Source organism: Bubalus bubalis, chromosome 1, assembly GCF_019923935.1.
Source record: "Bubalus bubalis isolate 160015118507 breed Murrah chromosome 1, NDDB_SH_1, whole genome shotgun sequence".
NCBI lineage: Eukaryota > Metazoa > Chordata > Mammalia > Artiodactyla > Bovidae > Bubalus > Bubalus bubalis.
This window is the reverse complement of record NC_059157.1, coordinates 62,028,627-62,049,486: the sequence shown is the minus strand read 5'-3', so window position 1 is coordinate 62,049,486 and position 20,860 is coordinate 62,028,627. Positions and strand designations below refer to the sequence as shown.

The 20,860-nt window shown below is 36.3% G+C and overlaps 1 non-coding gene across 1 annotated transcript; it reads left to right on the top strand.

The window, feature by feature from the left end:
- Positions 1–20,788: 20,788 nt before the first annotated feature.
- On the top strand, positions 20,789–20,860 carry TRNAC-GCA. The gene has a single exon. It is a non-coding gene; the product is annotated as a tRNA-Cys (tRNA).

The following is a 20,860-nucleotide window of genomic DNA, read 5'->3' as shown; positions in this document are numbered from 1 at the left end:
ATGAATAAATAATATACTATTTTGTGTGCACCACATTTTTAATCCATCTATTCATTGGTGAACACTCAAGTTATTATATCTTAGCTGAAAGAAAGTGAAAGTGAAAGTTGCTCAGTCTTGTCTGACTCCTTGAGACCCCATGGACCGTACATGTCCATGGAACTCTCCAGGCCAGAATACTGGATATGAGAAGCCTTTCCCTTCTCCAGGGGATCTTCCCAACCCAGGGATCAAACCCAGGTCTCCTGCATTGCAGGCACATTCTCTACCAAATGAGCTATAAGGGAAGCCCTATATCCTAGATAATCATAAATAATGCTACAGTGAACATAAGGGTGTATGTATCTTTTCAAATTAGTGTTTTCAGTTTCTTCAGATAAATACCCAGAAGTGGAATTGCTGGATTATACGGTACTTCTATTTTTTATTTTTTGAGAAACTTCCGTATTGTTTTCCATAGTGGCTGGATCACTATTTCCAACAGTGCACAAGGGTTCCCTTTTCTCCACACCCTTGGCAATGTTTTCATTTCTTATCTTTTTAATAATACATAGGTTTTTTATTGATTTATTTATTGAAGAGCTGTTCAATAAGTATAGGAAATTAGAAATTTGATTCTAAAATAATTAGTATGTTATTAGATGCAAATATCTAAGGCATATAGAGTTGACCCTTGAACACCATAAGAGTTAGAGGGCCAACCTACACATAGTCAAAATGCCATTTATAGCTTTGACTCCCCAAAACTTAATAACAAATAGCCTACTTTTGACCAGAAGCCTTATCAATAATATAAACGGTCAGTTAACAAGTATTTTTTTATCTTATATGTATTATATACTGTATTCCTATATTAAAGTAAGCAGGAGAAAAGAAAATATTATTAAGAAAATCATAAGGAAGAGAAAATGCATTTACAATACTGTACTGTATTTATCATTGCCATAAGTTTACATATGTTTTCAAGATGAACCATATGTCCAGAACTACATCTATATTGCTTTATATATAATACAAAACACTACAGATATTATGCTTATGACTAACACTCAACTTCAAAAATGAAAAGATGCTGTTAAAAAAACCCATATTTATTTATAAGTGTAAAGATTCATGCATTGATAATAAAGAAGAATATGATTGCTTAATGGTAACCTAGCCTGCATGCTAATAAATAATTCATTATAAAATCTTTATTGCATAAAGAATCACATTAGATTCACATTCATAACAGATTATGCAGCATTAGAATCACTTTCATAATACAGTATTGGAAACACTGTTACTTTTTTTAACACATGTGATAATAGGCTGATACTCAGTTTCTCCAATTATAAGAGAGATGTGTACTATACGGTAATGTAGTTCTTTGAAATAGAAGTTATGAAACAGTAAGAAAACTAATGCATTGTTAATTTTGTATTAAATATTACTGACCTTATACTGAGAAAGCATCCCACTCTAGTACTCTTGCCTGGAAAATCCCATGGACGGAGGAACCTGGTAGCCTGCAGTCCATGGGGTCTCTAAGAGTCGGACATGACTGAGTGACTTCACTTTCACTTTACACTTTCATGCATTGGATAAGGAAATGGCAACCCACTCCAGTGTTCTTGCCTGGAGAATCCCAAGGATAGGGAGCCTGGTGGGCTGCCGTCTATGGGGTAGCACAGAGTTGGACACAACTGAAGTGACTTAGCAGCAGCAGCAGCAGCAGGCCTTTTACCTAAGAATAGAACACTATCAACATATTTTATGCCTTCATGATATATCTTTTTATTAAAATTTCCAGTATTTCGAGGCTATAAGCTTCACCTGCAAGTTTTCCCAAATTGCTATAAATCTCTAAAAACTTTTCTGTATATTTATTGTAAGAAACCTGCATATTAGTAGATCTGCACAGTTCAAACCCATGTTGTTCAAAGGTCAGCTATTTATTTTCCTACTGATAATGATTTCATAATTGAAATGGAAGTTTTAAAAGAATTATAGCTTTTTCAAGTACTAATTATTCTTCAGTAGTCCTAATAGTTGGGCTTCACCAGTGGCTCAGTGGGTAAAGCATCTGCCAGCAATGCAAGAGACACAGGAGATGCTGATTTGATCACTGGGTCAGAAAGATATCCTGGAGAAGGAAATGGCAACCCACTCCAATATTCTTGTTGGAAAATCCCATGGACAGAGGAGCCTGGAGGGCTACAGTCCAAAGGGTTGCAAAGAGTCGGACACAACTGAACGACTAAGCACAGTCTCAATAAACTGCATTGTAAAAACGTCCAAACAGTTCCTCTTGAACTGATGCAGTTCAAACAAGTTACCAAGTTTGACTCAGTATCAGGCCATCATTTTCATTGGTTGTATGGATAATAACAGAAGTTTTGGTGTATCTCATATTTGTAAGTGCTGTATTGCAGGAAATTTGATTACTTTTCCTTCATTTGCTCTTATAAACAGGAGCCACATTTTAAAATCCATTGTTGTAATAATAATCAACCACTAAAGAGGTGTTTTGTCAGTTTTCCTCCAGGACACAGATTGATGCTTTTATTGTCCATGAAAGCCAGCATGATCACTCAGCAAGGATTATACCTTATTTTGTATAAATAGAGTATGATATTAATACCAGAGCTCTTGGAAATTATTTAAAATTTGTCATGTTCTCTGCCCTCATTTAGTGATGATTGATGAGGCAATATTTGCAGTGTGTAATAAGTTACATGAGTGAAAGCTGTTTAATAAGTAATAGAGTACAAGCTCTTCTTATTAAATAATAATTAATTTGAGATTTTCCCACTTTCTCTTCTTCCTAAGAAACTCAGAAAACCAAGTAATGAATTATTTGACATTTAAGAAACCAAATTAAGCATATTTCTTTGTTTCATCACAAAACACTTGATAGCTTTTGGCTTCTAGGTTGGGATATTTCTCTCCAGGCAAGTATCTTAATTTAACAACAGTATCAAAAGCAAGAGCAGCAAGTAACAACGGGAAAAACAAAAGCAAAATTATTTATATGGGAAAAGTAGTTTCCCTGCTCTTTTTACTATCACTTCCTTAAAAATAGTAACCGTTGATTATGTTACTGCTTCACCGAATCTTACCAAGTAATTTCTGTTTTCTGTTGTTCTATGCAATCTCATTTCACATGGAATCCACAGAATGAAAAAGTAATCTCTACTTAATATTAACTATATTTTAATTATATTTAGTGTATTAATTTGGGCTTCCCTAGTGGTTCAGTGGAGAAGGCAATGGCACCCCACTCTAGTAATCTTGCCTGGAAAATCCCATGGACGGAGGGGCCTGGTGGGCTGCAGTCCATGGGGTCACGAAGAGTCGGACATGACCGAGCGACTTCACTTGCACCTTTCACTTTCATGCATTGGAGAAGGAAATGGCAACCCACTCCAGTGTTCTTGCCTGGAGAATCCCAGGGATGGGGGACCCTGGTGGGCTGCCATCTATGGGGTCACACAGAGTCGGACATGACTGAAGCGACTTAGCAGTGGTTCAGTGATAAAGAATCTGCCTGCAATGCAAGAGACACAGGAGACAAGGGCTTGATCCCTGGGTCTGGAAGATCCCCTGGAGGAGGGCATGGCACTCACTCTAGTATTTTTGCTGGTAAAATACCATGGACAGGGGAGACTGGAGGACTATAGTCCATAGGGTAGCAGTGAGTTGGACATGACTGAATCAACTGAGAAGCAGCAGCAGTATATTAATTATATAAGGCCAGATTGAATGAGTTCAACTAAATCAAGCTTTGTACAAATAAAGTGTGCTTAATGTTTTTAAAGATAAATGCTGAGATTTTCAGTGAGATCATCAAACCACATTTAATCATTCACAAAACTTTAAAAGGATTTGAAAAATTAAATATAATTATCAGGCCAATATCAGTTAAAATACTATACAATGGTATGAAGTACTAATTTACATTTACTTATTTTTATAATGAATATCAACTTATATCTACTGCTGCTATCATTATTACCATATTTATTATAAAGTAGAACTGTCTTTTCAAAGCAAACTATGAGTTATTTTGACCATATTTTAAAAAAATCATTGTATACTAAATAACTTTATCAGTATATTTACTTATTAAGCATATTTTGCTCAATAAATGTGAATCTCCAATTAATTTAATTATTGAATAAAAGTTTAATATTAAAACACAGTTTTATAATAATTACTTCATAACATAATTAACAATTCAAAATATTTAAAAATAATTTGGATAATTCCCATGTACATTAAACATATGATCAACTTAAAAAATTAAGAGTGCAAATATTTGCCTATTTAATAAGTGTTAACAAGATTAGGAAGTATTTTTATTTTTAAACAAATTTTAAATGACTTTAAAAAATCAGAAATTCCATATACTTATGTATTTTCTCCATGAGAGGACTTGTTGTAGTCTAGAGATAGATAAATTGGAGATCTGCCAATCGGATTTTAAATTTAGAAGTAAAATAGAACTTTTACTAGCTTAGAATATGTGGTAAATAATGTATCAAAACTGTTAATTTTAAAATTATTACTCAAAGTGTCAATCCTGAAATCACTGGTTAAACTGATAAAAACTTTTCATATGATAAAGGGTAATAATAGATAAAAATATTAACAATGATTTTATACCTTAATTAATATTTCAAAAGAATTGTTAAGGCTACATGGTAGTTTTGATTTTTTTTTTTTTCTACCCAACTAAGTTTCTTTCACAGAATGCATTGTTTTGGCAGCACTGGAATACAGTGATGTTCACTAATATCCAGTGTTGGTGGCGGTGTGTGCTGTGCTTGGTCACTTCAGTTGTGTCTGACTCTTTGAGACCCCACAAGCTGTAGCCTGCTAGGCTGCTCATTCCATGGTGATTCTCCAGGCAAGAATACTGGAGTGGGTTGCCATGCCCTCTACCAGGGATCTTCTTAACCCAGGTATTGAACCCATTTTTCCCACATTGCAGGATGATTCTTTACTGTCTGAGCCACTGGTGTGGGTTATATTTAGAACTGACTCATAAAAAAAAAAAAAAGTCACTTCCAAAAGCGCCATTTTACTCCCTGAATTCTGTATTTGGGAGTTATTTTCTTGCCTTGTGTGCCTGTGTACATGCTAAGTTGCTTCAGTCATCTGTGATTCTTTGCAACCCCATAGACTCTAACCTGCAAGGTTCCTCTGTCCATTGGATTCTCCAGGCATGAATACTGTAATGAGTTATCGTGCCCTCCTCCAGGGGCTCTTCCTGACCCAGGGAGGAAATCCATGTCTCCTGCATCTCCTGCATTAACAGGCTGATTCTTTAAAACCAAGACACCTGAACTTCCTCTGGATAGATAGATAAATATATATATATATATATTTCTTAAAGAGATGAGAATACCATACCACTTTACCTACATCCTGAGAAACATGTATACAGGTCAGGAAGCAATAGTTAGAATCAGACATGAAACAATGGACTGGTTCAAAATTGGGAAAGGAGTACATCAAGACTGTATATTGTCATGCTGCTTATTTAACTTCTATACAGAGTACATCATACAAAATGCTGGGCTGATGATGCACAAGCTGGAAAAAAGACTGCCAGCAGCAATAACTTCAGATATGCAGATGACGCCACTCTGATGGCAGAAAGACTCTTGATGAGAGTGAAAAAGCTGGCTTAAAACTCAACATTCAAAAGATGAAGATCAAGGCATCTGGCCCTATCACTTCATGACAAATAGATGGGGAAACAATGAAAATAGTGACAGACTTTATTTTATTGGGCTCCCAAATCATTGCAGATGATGACTGCAGCCCTGAAATTAAAAGTTTCTTGCTCCTTGGAAGAAAAGCTATGATCAACCTAGCCAGCATATTAAAAAGTAGATATATTACTTTGCCGACAAATGTTCATCTAGCCAAAGCTATGGTTTTTCCAGTAGTCATATATGGATGTGAGAGTTGGGCCATAAAGAATACTGATTGCCAAAGAACTCATGCTCTTAAACTGTGGTGTTTGAGAAGACTTTGAGAGTCCCTTGAACTGTAAGGAGATCAAAACAGTCAATCCTAAAGGAAGTTAGTCCTGAATATTCATTGAAAGGATTGGTGCTGAAGCTGAAGCTCCAATATTTTGGCCACCTGATGCAAAGAGCCAACTCATTAGAAATGACCCCGATGCTGTGAAAGATTGAAGGCAGGAGGAGAAAGGGATGACAGAGGATGAGATGGTTGGATGGTATGACTGACTCAATGGCCTTTAGTTTGAGCAAACTGTAGGAGATGGTAAGGGACAGGGAAGCCTGGTATGCTGCAGTCTATGGGGTTGCAAAGAGTTGGACACAGCTGAGTGATTGAACAACAAATATATCTATGTGTGTGCTAATACACTTCAGTCATTTCCAACTCTTTGAAACATATGGATTCTAGCCTGCCAGGCTCCTCTGTCCATAGGATTCTCCACGTAAGAATCCTGGAGTGGGTTTCCATGCCCTCCTCTGTGGGATCTTCCTGACCTAGGGATTGAACCCATGTCTCTTACATCTCCTGCAATGACAGGTGTGTTCTTTACCATTAGCGCCACCTTAGAAGCCCCTTTTTCCTTATGTAAAACTTTTAAACTAATACTAACCTATACAAAAAGTATGTATCCTTTCTCCAATCCTTAATAAAATTGTGAATGTTTAATCTCTTGAGAGAATGAAGAGAAGTATTTTCAATTATAGAAACAGATTTCACCTGAGGATAAGAGTACTCCACAAAAAAATAGTCATATTGAATGAACATCTAGCTCCTTCTACTGCACTAACTCTCACATGCATGGTACCCAGGCAGGGCTTAGTAATATTACACTCTGGGGAATATGACCTGTTATAGAAAAGGAAGTAAAGACAAGATTGGGTCTATGATATGGCTTATATGTGGAATCTAAAAAAAAAAAAAAAAAAAGGGTACAAACGAACTTATCTATAAAACAGAAATAAACTCATAGATATAGAAAATAAATTTATGGTTACGTCAAATGAGTAGTGACAAATTGGGAGACTGAAATTTATGTATACACACTGCTATATTTAATATAGGTCAGTAAGATTCCCTGGAAAAGAAGATGGCAGCCCAATTCAGTATTCTTGCCTGGAGAATCCTATGGACAGAGGAGCCTTGCAGGCTACAGTCCACGGGGTCACAAGAGTTGGACATGATTTAGCCAGTAACACACCACCAACTAATAAGGACCCACTGTATAGCACAGGGAATCTTATTCAATACTCTCTAATGACCTATGCTGCTGCTGCTAAGTCGCTTCAGTTGTGTCCAACCCTGTGTGACCCCATAGAGGGGAGCCCACCAGGCTCCCCCATCCCTGGGATTCTCCAGGCAAGAACACTGGAGTGGGTTGCCATTTCCTTCTCCAATTCATGAAAGTGAAAAGTGAAAGTGAAGTCTCTCAGTCATGTCCAACTTTCTGTGACCCCATGGACTGCAGCCTACCAGGATCCTCCATCCATGGGATTTTCCAGGCAAGAGTACTGGAGTGGGTTGCCATTGCCTTCTCCACTAATGACCTATATGGAAAAGAATTTAGAAAAGAGTGAATATATATCTATGTATAAAAGATTCACTTTGGTGTACACACAAAACTAACACAACATTGTAAATCAACTATACCCCAATAAAAGTTTTTTTTTTTTAAAAATGAGTTGAGAAGAAAGAAAAGGAAATAGAAAGATAATGGCTGTGGCCTCTTTTGCTTTTATTTCTCTTAATTTAAGCAATCTCATGGATTCTTTTTTAGTCCTCTATCTACTTTCCACTTCTACCTTGGCTGGAACCTCCCATGTCTTTAGAGTTCCGCAGCTGATTTTTCTAATCAGCACTGCTTTTCTTCCAGATTTGGAATATGGATGGGAAGCAGGGGTCACACTGTTCTTCCTCCAGCAGTGAGTACATAAGTTATTTGGGGCTCCAGGAAAAAACAAAGCTTCCCTGGTGGCTCAGAGAGTAAAGAACCTGTCTGTAATGCAGAAGACCCGGGTGCTATCCCTGGGTCAGGAAGATCCCCTGGAGGAAGGAATGGCAACCCATGCCAGTATTTCTATCTGGAGAATCCCATGGACAGAGGAGGGCTGGTGGGCAACCAGTCAATGGGGCTGCAAAGAGTTAGACACAACTGACTTTCACTTTTTTTTTTTTTTTTTTTCTGGAAGAATCTACAGAAACTTTTGTGTTCTCCTGACTTCCAGTCACATCCAGGCTGAAGAGAACTGTAAACTCATTATCCCCCATTTCTGCAAGAGTGGTTGTATTCTGACTGAACCACTGTTGAGTCTCCATCTCCTATTTGAATTACTTTAGTTATACAAATATGAGTTAGAATAATATTTAATAAAACGTGCCTAGAAGATAATTATGCCAAACCTAAGCAATAAAAGTCATATTGAAAATGATATATTCATGACCCAGATAATCACGATTGTGTGATCACTCACCTAGCCCAGACATCCTGGAATATGAAGTCAAGTGGGCCTTAGGAAGCATCACTACGAACAAAGTAGTGAAGGTGATGGAAATTCCAGTTCAGCTATTTCAAATCCTGGAAGATGATGCTATGAAAGTGCTGCACTCAATATGCCAGCAAATTTGGAAAACTCAGCAGTGGCCACAGAACTGGAAAAGGTCAGTTTTCATTCCAATCCCAAAGAAAGGCAATGCCAAAGAATGTTCAAACTACCACACAACTACACTCATCTCACACGCCAATAAGGTGATGCTTAAAATTCTCCAAGCTAGGCTTCAGCAATACATGAACCGTGAACTTCCAGATGTTCAAGCTGGTTTTAGAAAAGGCAGAGGAACCAGAGATCAAATTGCCAACATCCGCTGGATCATTGAAAAAGGAAGAGAGTTTCAGAAAAACATCTATTTCTGCTTTATTGACTATGCCAAAGCATTTGATTGTGTGGATCACAATAAACTGTGAAAAATTCTGAAAGAGATGGGAATACCAGACCACCTGACCTGCCTCTTGAGAAACCTGTATGCAGGTCAGGAAGCAACAGTTAGAACTGGACATGGAACAACAGACTGGTTCCAAATAGGAAAAGGAGTACATCAAGGCTGTATATTGTCACCATGCTTATTTAACTTAAATGCAGAGTACATCATGAGAAATGCTGGGCTGGAGAAAGCACAAGCTGGAATCAAGATTGCTAGGAGAAATATCAGTAATCACAGATATGCAGATGACACCACCCTTATGGCAGAACTAAAGAGCTTCTTGATGAAATTGAAAGAGGAGAGTTGAAAAAGTTGGCTTAAAGCTCAACATTCAGAAAACTAAGATCACTGCATCTGGTCCCATTACTTCATGGCAAATAGTTGGGCAAACAGTGGAAATAGTGAAAGACTTTATTTTTCTGGGTTCCAAAGTCACTGTAGATGGTGATTGCAGCCATGAAATTAAGAGAAGCTTGCTCCTTGGAAGGAAGGTTATGACCAACCTAGACAGCATATTAAAAAGCAGAGACATTACTTTGCCAACAAAGGTCCATCTAGTCAAGACTATGGTTTTTCCAGTGGTCCTGTTTTGGTGTGAGGGTTGGACTATAAAGAAAGCTGAGAGCCGAAGAACTGATGCTTTTGCAGTGTGGTGTTGGAGAAGACTCTTGAGAGTCCCTTGGACTGCAAGGAGATCCAACCAGTTCATCCTAAAGGAGATCAGTCCTTGGTGTTCATTGGAAGGACTGATGTTGAGGCTGAAACTCCAATACTTTGGCTACTTCAGCTCACTCATTTTAAAGGACCCTGATGCTGGGAAAGATTGAGGGCAGGAGGAGAAGGGGATGACAGAGGATGAGATGGTTGGATGGCATCACCGATTCAATGGACATGGGTTTGGGTGAACTCCAGGAGTTGGTGATAGACAGGGAGTCCTGGTGTGCTGCAGTTCATGGGGTCACAAAGAGTCAGACACAGCTGAGTAACTGAACTGAAAATGATAATTCTCTTCAATCAAGGAAAAGTGGGTTAACCCATGTCTTCCACATTGCAGATGGTTTCTTTACCATTTGAGCCACAATGGAAGCCCCAAAATACTGGACTGGGTAGCCTATCCCTTCTCCAGTGGATCTTTCCAACTTAGGAGTCAAACTGGGTTCTCCTGAATTGCATATGCATTCTTTACCAAATGAGCTATGAGGGAAGACCATATAGAAATATGATTTAGAATAATATTTGTTGAAAAGTGTCTAGAAGATAATTTGACCTGAGAAAGGCATTCAAACCATATTAAAAATGATCATTCTCATCAATCAAGGTTGAGAGGGTTAGATGAGCATAACATGTCAATAGTCACCAAAATACTATTTAAATGACAGGGAGAAAGAGGAGCAAAAGCTAGACTTGTGCAACAGAATCTAGATATGATCAGAAAGTTTCTTTTTAAAATCTATATATCATTTGTCTCCCAGGAATACAAACAACAGTATGTCATGGAGCTTACAACTTCCATAAATTTTTAAAACATTTAAGTCATAAGAAACTTTATTATTTCCTTGGCCACATAACATGTTCTATAGGACATAAAAACTGATGATCATTACCTGTAAAATAATGAATATAACTTATATTAAATAATCTAGATACATATATAAGATGTGCATTTCCTTGCTGCTCAGAATTCATTTTGACTGCCTATTTTCATGAATGACAAGGATGACGATAAACTTGAGAATAGTCATTGTGTCTAAGCATACCCAGACATAATATAAAGTTTTATTTTCCCCAAAAATCATACCCTGGCAGAGAAGAAAAATAGAAGCAAAGATTATTCCACCTCTTTGACATTGTTATTTTTCAAAGTCACTAATCTTTAGTATGGAGGTTAATAAATGAATTTAAGCTTTGAATAAATTTAAGATCCCTAAAATCCCACCAGAATGTATGTGTACTTCCTAATTCCAGTACACAACAAAGGGATATCTGGCAGGCTTTGTACCTAAACCTTTAGCGTGAGCAAACTAGATAAGAAAATTGTAAATATAAGTGAACAAACATAAAAGAAAATAGAAATGAAAGGGGAGGGATATGTTCAGCTTCACTGAAAAGAATGAAAGCAATCAGTGTTGTTCAATTTCAAAAGAAGAAAATTGGTAAAGAATAAAATTCTATTTACAGACATCAAAGATGACAGTATAAGCAAAAATAATTAAAAATTAAAATGAAAATTATAGAGTGCTTGTCATTGTTCCTCAAATATATACTAGCTAATAATATTAGATAGGAATTCTCATGATGTATTTTAATTTCCTTCACACATTTCAGACAAATCACACATTCAAAATGGGTATAAAAGTTTAAAACCTCCAGAGCAGTAGTAAAGGAATTAAATCTAATTTTCAAAACTAACATGAAGTGCCAAATGAGTGGTAAACAAATAAATATTCTATATTAAAATACTGTTGTTTAATTCACCAAATGACCAAATTGTGTATAGGTACTTGAAACAAGAAAAGTATCAAATATCCTTGAATTGGAACCAGATAGTCTTAGGTTGACTTCAAAAACATTAATTCAACAGTTAGATGATGTTTTTTCTTATTGAATATAGTTTTAAACTTGTACATCAAATTGAATTATGGTACAGTGATCTCACTCTGACACACAATACTTATAATAGATAACTTGGAAACTATTCCTGATAGTTTATAATCTTACTTCTAAGAAACTTTATGAATAATAGTAAAGACAGTGTCTTGAGTTTGGCATTGGAAAAGAATTAGATTTATGCACTTTAAATACAAATAAAAAACTGAATCACTTGGAGCATGGGAAGATTAATAACCTAAGAGTCCACAAAGTTTACATAGAAACCTTCAAATACTATCATTGACTACTTGTGTTTGTGCTAGCAAGCAAGAGTTCTTTCAGAAAATTCTAGCATAATCACCTGTTATAATAAGTTACTCCTATGTTAACTATGCAGTAATATTTATAACTCATAAAACACATTTTATCTTAACTGGATAAATATTCAAAATATTTTAACAAATATTTTAACAAAATATTTTAACTGGATAAATATTCAAAATATTTTAACTATTTTCTATGGGTGAAGTGTAGATTTTTAGAGGTAAGCATACACAAATAAGGTTAATAACAGGTACCATATTTTGCTGGATAAATTGACATCTTTATTAATTGAAAATTAATTTAGCAATTATCTATTACATTCATTTGGGGAAGTCTACCTCAAATCTTCTCCCCAAAATATGAAAAGACAGCCTGTGTTATATGCACATACTGGCAAGGAAACTTCTATTTTGTTAATCCATTTTGTACTTAACACTTTTCATATAGAGGTATTAAAATTTAAGTTGCTCACTTGATGTTTAATAATTGAAGAAGTTAATTTACTCATTTAGAAGACATCCAGGGCACATTTTTTTTTGTAAGAGTATGTATATGTCACAAAAGGGGATATATTAGCAGATAAAACAACCTCTGAAGCCTCAAGGGGTTGAGGAAAACTCACTTAAATTTCAATTTCAGAACATTGCGGTCATGCCAGATGATAGAAACATGTAAAATGCATTAGTTTAAAAATTATAATTATTAGTAGTCACTCAGTGATTATTAATGGTTCAATCCCCATGTTAAGCATTGACTGTCTCATGTGGGTCTCGTGAACCTTGTGTGACAGTTTATTAAAACCCCCGTTTTGAAGATGAAGAAGGTAAGGTTTAGAAAGATTATGCAATTTGCCCAGAATCTTGTCAGTTTTAAGTTCATAGCCAGAATTTAATCCAAGTAGTCTGACAACTGACCCTGCAACATTCTGTACTGACTACACATTTCAGCAGGTAGGCCCTCTTCAAAAGTCATTTTCTGATTATTTTAATCATCTTCTGTCAATTAAGAATCAGTGCATAATAAATATTGAAAATAATTATTTTAAAAGAAAAGAGCATCTGAAAAAGAATAGGATACCATTACTTCCAGATTAAGCATTTTAGGTAGATTTATTCAATGAGTCAGTGTACCAACATAAAATGTGTAGGCATTAATGTTGATCAAAATTAAACTGAGTTCTTGGCCTCCTAATATTAACATAATGTTAGAGATATAACATGTCTCTAAAGGTAACAAGGTAATGTATTTTTTATATCGGACATTTAAAAAACCTGATGTGTGCGACTTCATATGAAAGAGATGCTAGGAAACAGAGATACATGATTCACAAAGAGAAGGAGACTGAGGGGACATGCCCTGAGAAAATGCTACTAAGATAAAATTGGTTCAAAAGTAAAAAAGATAAAAATGGCAACAACAACAAACCAATTCCAGGCACTAAGATCCCATAGAGTAAAAAGTTTGCCACATATAAGAGCCTGATGTTGGCACACATGACAACCTCACATGTTCTTTTCAATGTGCCTGAATAGCAAGATGAGAGATAGAGTGTTTATTACTAATTGACCACGTGGACTATGACAAGAAGTTAAGCCTTTTGCTGAAGAACAATGAGAATAAAGTATCAAAGAACTTTTTAGGCAAAGCACAGAGATAGTGGTGGTGGTGGTCAAAGACCACTTATTTGAATGGTAAATTTAAAATTTTTATGCCACTTTGGAAGATTCAAGGTTTATATCATCAAATATATATATTGAACTAGAAGTCATTCTGCTTTGCTATTTATGAAATCCCAGATAGAAGAACTGGCACTACTGAATGAAAAAAATCAGATGGTTCATTTTTCAGATAGGGAAGACAAAGCTCATATTTTTAAAACACACTCAAACAAGCATTGGATGAACTGTGCATATTAAAGTTTTCAAAAGATGCTCCCATGACTTGATAGCATATGAAAGGGGCGATAATTGTGCTGAAGTAGTTAAGCACAGAACTCTCCTCCAACATTTCAGATTGAAATTCCTATAACCTACAAGTGTGTTTCATATATAAGTAATTCCAAATAATAACCTTACACTATGTTATCCCCCTTTGTTATGATTCCAACTGAGATGCTGAGGTAGTTGTTTGATTTTCTATTAGAATGTAGGCTATTCTATAAATTGAGAACAATTTGGAGTCAGATAGCCAAAAATAGGATCTCAACTCTACAGTTCCCAGCTCTAATCAGTATTTCAGTCCATATTCCTGGTAAACGAACAGTACAGTGACTATTATCATTGCCCAATAAATGTTAGCTCTGATTCATACAGTTATTATACAGTTTTAGACAGATTTTCATTTGGCCACAGAGGACTGTGCCCTTATCCTTAGAAATGAATTTTACATCAGTGCATTTCAATCTAAGAACTTCAGAAAATGACAGTAGCATCACCTGGAAACTTAAGAGCACAAACTCCAGGGTTCCATTAAATCAGAACTTCTGAAGCAATTTGGGTTTTAACAGGCTCTATAGCTGACACTGGTGCATGCAAATATTTGAGAGCCACTGAGTCAGAAAGCTGGTATGTAAATATTTCCCATCTGCACAAATGAAATATTTTAAATATGATTGTGTTTACAGTCCTTGAAGTGGACTAATTATGGCATTTTTAAAATAAACATATTTATTGCACACACAATATTCTCAGCTTTCTGAAATTTAAATAGTTTTCTAAATCTGCTTTGTCATTTAAATATAACCACATTATAAAAATATCAATAATATAATCATTCAAATACCATAGATAGATGTCTAAAACACAGGTAGATAGATACACAGATAGATGAAGTAGAGATGTTATGATTTGCAAACCTCAATAATCACATAGTTTCTGAGAGGTGACAAAATATTTGCATGTGGAAATATTGTAATACTGTACACCAAGATAAGCATACCAAATAGTTTAAAAATACTTGAACTGAGCATTTATAATATGTGGCTTTCCCTAAAGTGATGAAGTCAGCTTAAAATGGGTTTAACTTCAATGGGGAGGGAGGAGGGAGGAGGGTTCAGGATGGGGAACACATGTATACCTGTGGCGGATTCATTTTGATATTTGGCAAATCTAATACAGTTATGTAAAGTTTAAAAATAAAATAAAATTAAAAAAAAAAAATGGGTTTAACTTCAATTCAAAAAATGTATTTGCCCTTGGATACTTTATCCCAACAAATGAGAAAAAATAAGTGAGTTTTAAAATGTATAAAGCATTATAAAATTATCAGGCAAGTATTCCTCCATAATATTTATTACTTGAAAAAACTCTGTGCCTTGTATCCTTGTCAGTTTATGTGTGTAAACACACAGGTGTACATGCATGCTTAGTCTCTCGGTCATGTCCAATTCTTTGTGACCCACGGACTATAGCCCACAAGGTTCCTCTGCTCCTGGGATTGTCCTGGCACAAATACTGGAGTGGGTAGCCATTTCCTTCTCCAAGAGATCTTCCTGACCCAGAGATTGAACCTGGATCTTCTGCATTGCAGGAAGATTCTTTAAAATCAGAGCTACCAGAGAAGCCCCATAAACACACATACCAGCATGTCTATTCTCAAAAGTGTATAGTACAAAACTAATACAGTTATGTAAAGTTTAAAAATAAAATAAAATTAAAAAAAAAAGTGTATAGTAATGATTTGTTAGAAACTGTTTTGTGTCTTTCTCAAAGAATAGCACCCAAGTATATTTTTTGAAGATTATTTCCAGTTTCCTGCATAAATAATAGGATTTAAACTTTTATCTAAGAAGTATTAATAGGAAGCATCATAATTATAACCACAAAATTATAAAATTCTAAACCTGGTTCTAAACTTACTAAAAAAAAGTGATAAATATTATAACATTTACTCAGTAATTTGCAAATATACTGTTATCCCAAGACTGCACTCCCTTATTCCACGTTTTGGGAAACAGATCTATGCAATATCATATGTAGAAAAATGTTACTTGGACATATTATTTCAAACACAGTTCAGAATAAATGAATGTCAAAGATAATTTCTAAATTAACATTCCAGATTATAAAATACAAATCAGTCAAATATGATGATTCCCCAACAGACACACATGAGGAATTCTGGACTATTATGAGGGCAATGCAAAGAGAATGACAGAAATTCTTGTCACAGTCACTGAGGATGCACTAAGTTATTCATAAGATATGTCTTGGTGCATGTCATGATTAATTTTGTATTTCGATTTGACTGGGTCACAGGGTGCGCAGATATTTAGCTACACATTATTTCCAGGTATACCTGTGAGAGCTTTTTTGGATGAGATTAGAATTTGAATTGGTGGGCTCAGTGAACTGTCCTTCTGGTGTGGGTGGGACTCATTCAGGCCTCTGAGGACCTGAACAGATGAAAGGTGGAAGAAGGGAAAATTTATTTCTCCTCTCCCCAACTACTGAGATGGGATTGCGGTGTTCTGCACTCAGACTGGAACCTATCCCCAAAGCTTCTCTGGTTTTCAGTTCTTCAGACTCAGACTCATTCAGACTAAACTATACCATTAGTTGTCCTGGTCTCCAATTTGTAGATAGAGAAAGAGATGCAGGCATGTTCAGTCACTGAGTCACTGCATGGACTGTAGCCTGCAAGGCTCCTCTGTCCCTGAGATTTCCTACGCAAGAATACTGGAGTGGGTGGCCATTTCCTTTTCCAAGGGATCTTCCTGACCCAGGAATCGAACCTGTGTCTCCCGTGTCTCCTGCATTACAGGCGATTCTTTACCACTGAACTACGTGGGATTCTTTGACATAGATATGTTTATATTTATCTGTGTGTGTGCTCAGTCACTTCAGTCATGTTTGAATCTGAAAACCCATGGTTTGTAGCCCACTAGGCTCCTCTCTTCATGGATTCTCCAGGCAAGATTACTGAAGCGGGTTGCCAATGCCTCCTTCAGGGGATCTTCCTGACCCACAGATCAAACCCACATCTTCTGTGGCTCCTGCACTGGTAGGTGGATTCTTCACCACTGAGCCTTAAGTGCCAACATATACCAGGAGGGTATATATTGATTCTGTTTTTCTGAAGAACTCTCGAGAAACAGTGCATTTTATTGGTTCCAGTTAAAATAAATTCTATGTTCTTGAAAGAACGTCATACTGACAGTCTTAGGGATAGTCCCATAAATCATATAATTTAGCAGCTTGGCCAGAGATAGATAATACTTTCCTGACCCTCCCTATACAATATATAAAATGTAACCTGTAAGGGAACTGCTTTGAAGTCAGAAGGGCATCATTAGTATAGTGGTGAGTATCCCTGCCTAAAACACACGGGAAATGGGGATTCCACTCCCGGATGGGGAGGCAACATGCCTTTTCTGTGCTTTCCTCATGGCTCAAAGAGTAAAGAATCTGCCTGCAAGACCTTAGACCTGGGTTCAACCTCTGGATCAAGAAGATCCCCTGGAAAGGGGCATGGCAATCCGCTCCACTATTCTTGCCTGGAGAACTCAATGGACTGTGGAGCCTGGTGGGCTACAGTCTGTGGGGTCTCAAAGAGTTGGACACGACTAAGTGACTAACACACTAATCTGTAGAGAACTGCTTTGAAGTCAGAAGGCAGTTATATTATATATCTGTTTGGGTTTGATTCTCAGTTTCTCAATTGGGATTGCCCTTGGAGAAGGAAATGGCAACCCACTCCAGTATTTGTGCCTGGGAAAATCCCATGGACAGAGAAGCCTGGCGGCCTACCATCAATGGGGTTGCAAAAGTCAGACGACTCACAACTTAGCAACTAAACCACCTGGATTTGATCTTCAGTTTCTCTACTGGGATTGTAGACATTGACATTACATATTACATAAAATATTATTTTCTATACACTAATGAACATTAGAAATCGTACTAAAATGTACCATATATTTTGCCAGTCACTTGATAATTATGGTACTTTTTTCTTTTAAAAAGTTAGTCTCTCTAACAGCATTATGAAATTAACACACATAACATCGATTGTTTTAGTTTCATGAGTTGTACAGTATTTTATGACATTTAACTAAGAGCACAAAAGCACATATTGGCATGCTGTACCATGCATGTTTCATCAGAGGTGAGTTCTTAATTTTTTTAAATATGCATAAAAAATGATAGTATAGCCATTATTTAGTTGGGATCAATAATATTTCTAAATTCACGAGATCAAATAAACATTTGTTTTGGCTTTTTAATCTTTTGTGGCACTTCCTTTTTATCAATTGGGTTTAGCTCTGTATTTTGTTGTTGTTCACTAAGTCACGTCCTACTCTTTGAGACCCCATGGACTGCAATACGCCAAGCTTCCCTGTCCTTCACTATATCCCAGAGTTTGCTCAAATTTATGTCCATTGAGTCAGTGATGCCATCCAAATATTTTATCCTCTGTCACCCTCTTCTCCTTTTGCCTTCAATCTTTCCCAGCATCGGGGTCTTTTCTAACTAGTCAGCTCTTCTCATTAGGTGGCCAAAGTATTGGAGTTTCGGCTTCACCATCGATCCTTCTGATGAATATTCAGGGTTGATTCCCTTTAGGATTGCCTGGTTTTATCTCCTTGCAGTCCAAGGGACTCTCAAGAGTCTTCTCCCACACTACAGTTTGAAATCATCAATTCTTCTGCCCTCAGCCTTCTTTATGCTCCAACTCTCATATCTATACATGATTACTGGAAAAACCATAGCTTTGACTATATGGAGCTCTGTATTTTAAATGTATGTAAAAATTCTTTTTTGTCTTCTTACTTCCTTATACTTAACTAAATTATATTTGTATGAATTTTTAAGAATTGTCAACTAAAATGAACAGCTTGAATATCTAATGACAATAATTTATAGATCCAAATATATCTTTTTAGAAATATATTGTGTTTGAATACAAAAAATTAGAAAATTATACATAATATACTCGAGTAAATGAAAAAGATAAATAAGAATGGAAATTTTTAATTCTCCACAATAAGTGCCTATATAGCATAAAATTTAAGTAAATATGTTTTCAATTTATGTATTTTATTATTTATCTTCATAGCAATTTTTATTTAATCACTATGAATAAAGTAAGATATCCATGCATGCTCAGTTGCTCAGTCATGTCCAACTCTTTGTGACCCCAAGGACTGTAGCCTACAGGGCTCCTCTGTCCATGGTATTTTCCAGGCAAGAATACTGGAGTGGGTTACCATTTCCTCCTCCAGGGGATCTTACCAACCCAGGATTGAACCCGTGTCTCTGGCATTTCCTACATTACAGGCACATTCTTTACTTCTGAACCACTGGGGAAGCCAAAAACTAAGATACAGTTGATAATAAATTACAATGAATTATCCAGTACTTTGGCCACCTCATGCGAAGAGTTGACTCATTGGAAAAGACTCTGATGCTGGGAGGGATTGGGGGCAGGAGAAGAAGGGGACGACAGAGGATGAGATGGCTGGATGGCATCACTGACTCGATGGACATGAGTCTGAGTGAACTCTGGGAGTTGGTGATGGACAGGGAGGCCTGGCGTGCTGTGATTCATGGGGTCGCAAAGAGTCGGACACGACTGAACAACTGAACTGAACTGACCTGATATGTTTAATTTGTTCACTGAATTAATGATGAAGAACATTTTTACATTGTCTAAAAAGAGTGTTCAGGAGAAACTATATTAGAAAATTAGTATTATGTAAAATTATAAAAGCACAGTGCTAGAACTGTAAGTCTTTAATTGTTTAATACAGATTGAGTTACCAGACTCAAAGTAGATGTTTGGGTTTTTTTTCCCCCAAAATATGTTCACCTGAGCCTTCTCAGTAAATTTTATCTAATTTGCAAGAAGACTGACATGGATCTCTTTTTGTTATGGGCCTGCCAACATGACCTTTTAGTTCTTTCCTTAATTATAAAGAGGAAAAAAAAAAATGAAGATGAGCAGGTTTAGTCAATTCTGAGAATCAATGGGCCATTTGACATTTTCAGTAAGAGAAATAAAATTTCTAATGAGAATGTTTGAATAATATCCATCAAAATGATCTTGGTGGTATGAAAGTTATCACACCTATTGAGTCACAAAGATGAGTCAAGATAAACATTGAAAAAATAAAATAAATTTAGAAAAATACAGTGACTAGATTGTGAGAGAGAGTGAATAAAATTGAAACTGAGTAAGTAGGATTGTGATAAGACTCTAAAATGACTACATTGCCAACTAATATGAACATGTCAACTAATATGAAGTCACTCAGTCCTTTTGGACTCTTTGCAACCCCATGGACTGTAGCCTACCAGGCTCCTCAGTCCATGGAATTTTCCAGACAAGAGTAATGGAGTGGGTTGCCATTTCCTTCTCCAGGGGATCTTCCCAACCCAGGAATTGAACCCGGGTCTCCTGCATTTCAAGCAGACGCTTTGCTATCTGAACCACCAGGGAAGCCAATAATAGTGCTGGCCAAATGGAATTAGTTTCATCCAAAAGTGAGGAAAGGAACCATAATCTGTATGGCTGTTGGCTTTCAAAGTTGGAGTCATAATCATTGCTGCTTTCTCTATAGCACTAGTATATCGGAGACTGAGGAAATACACTTGAAATAGTTGTATTATTATCCTAATACATTGATATACATTAAAAAATGACTTTAAAAAAGTCATCCATTCACTGTCCTCTCATGCCCTATTTGGGGAACATGAGGATAATCTATTTTAGAGTGAACATTAGGGAGTAAATATACATAGAAATTTTATGATACTAGTATAATTAAATTAACTTGACTGCACTTTTTCATAAACACCTCCAGGTTTGTGCATGAGACTGAGTTTGTGTGAAGCAGCAGCACAAGGTTCTGTTTGTTCGTTTATGTAAGATCCTTAGGCCTTCCCTGGTGGCTCAGATGGTAAAGCGTCTGCCTGCAATGCAGGAGACCCAGGTTCAATCCCTGGGTCGGGAA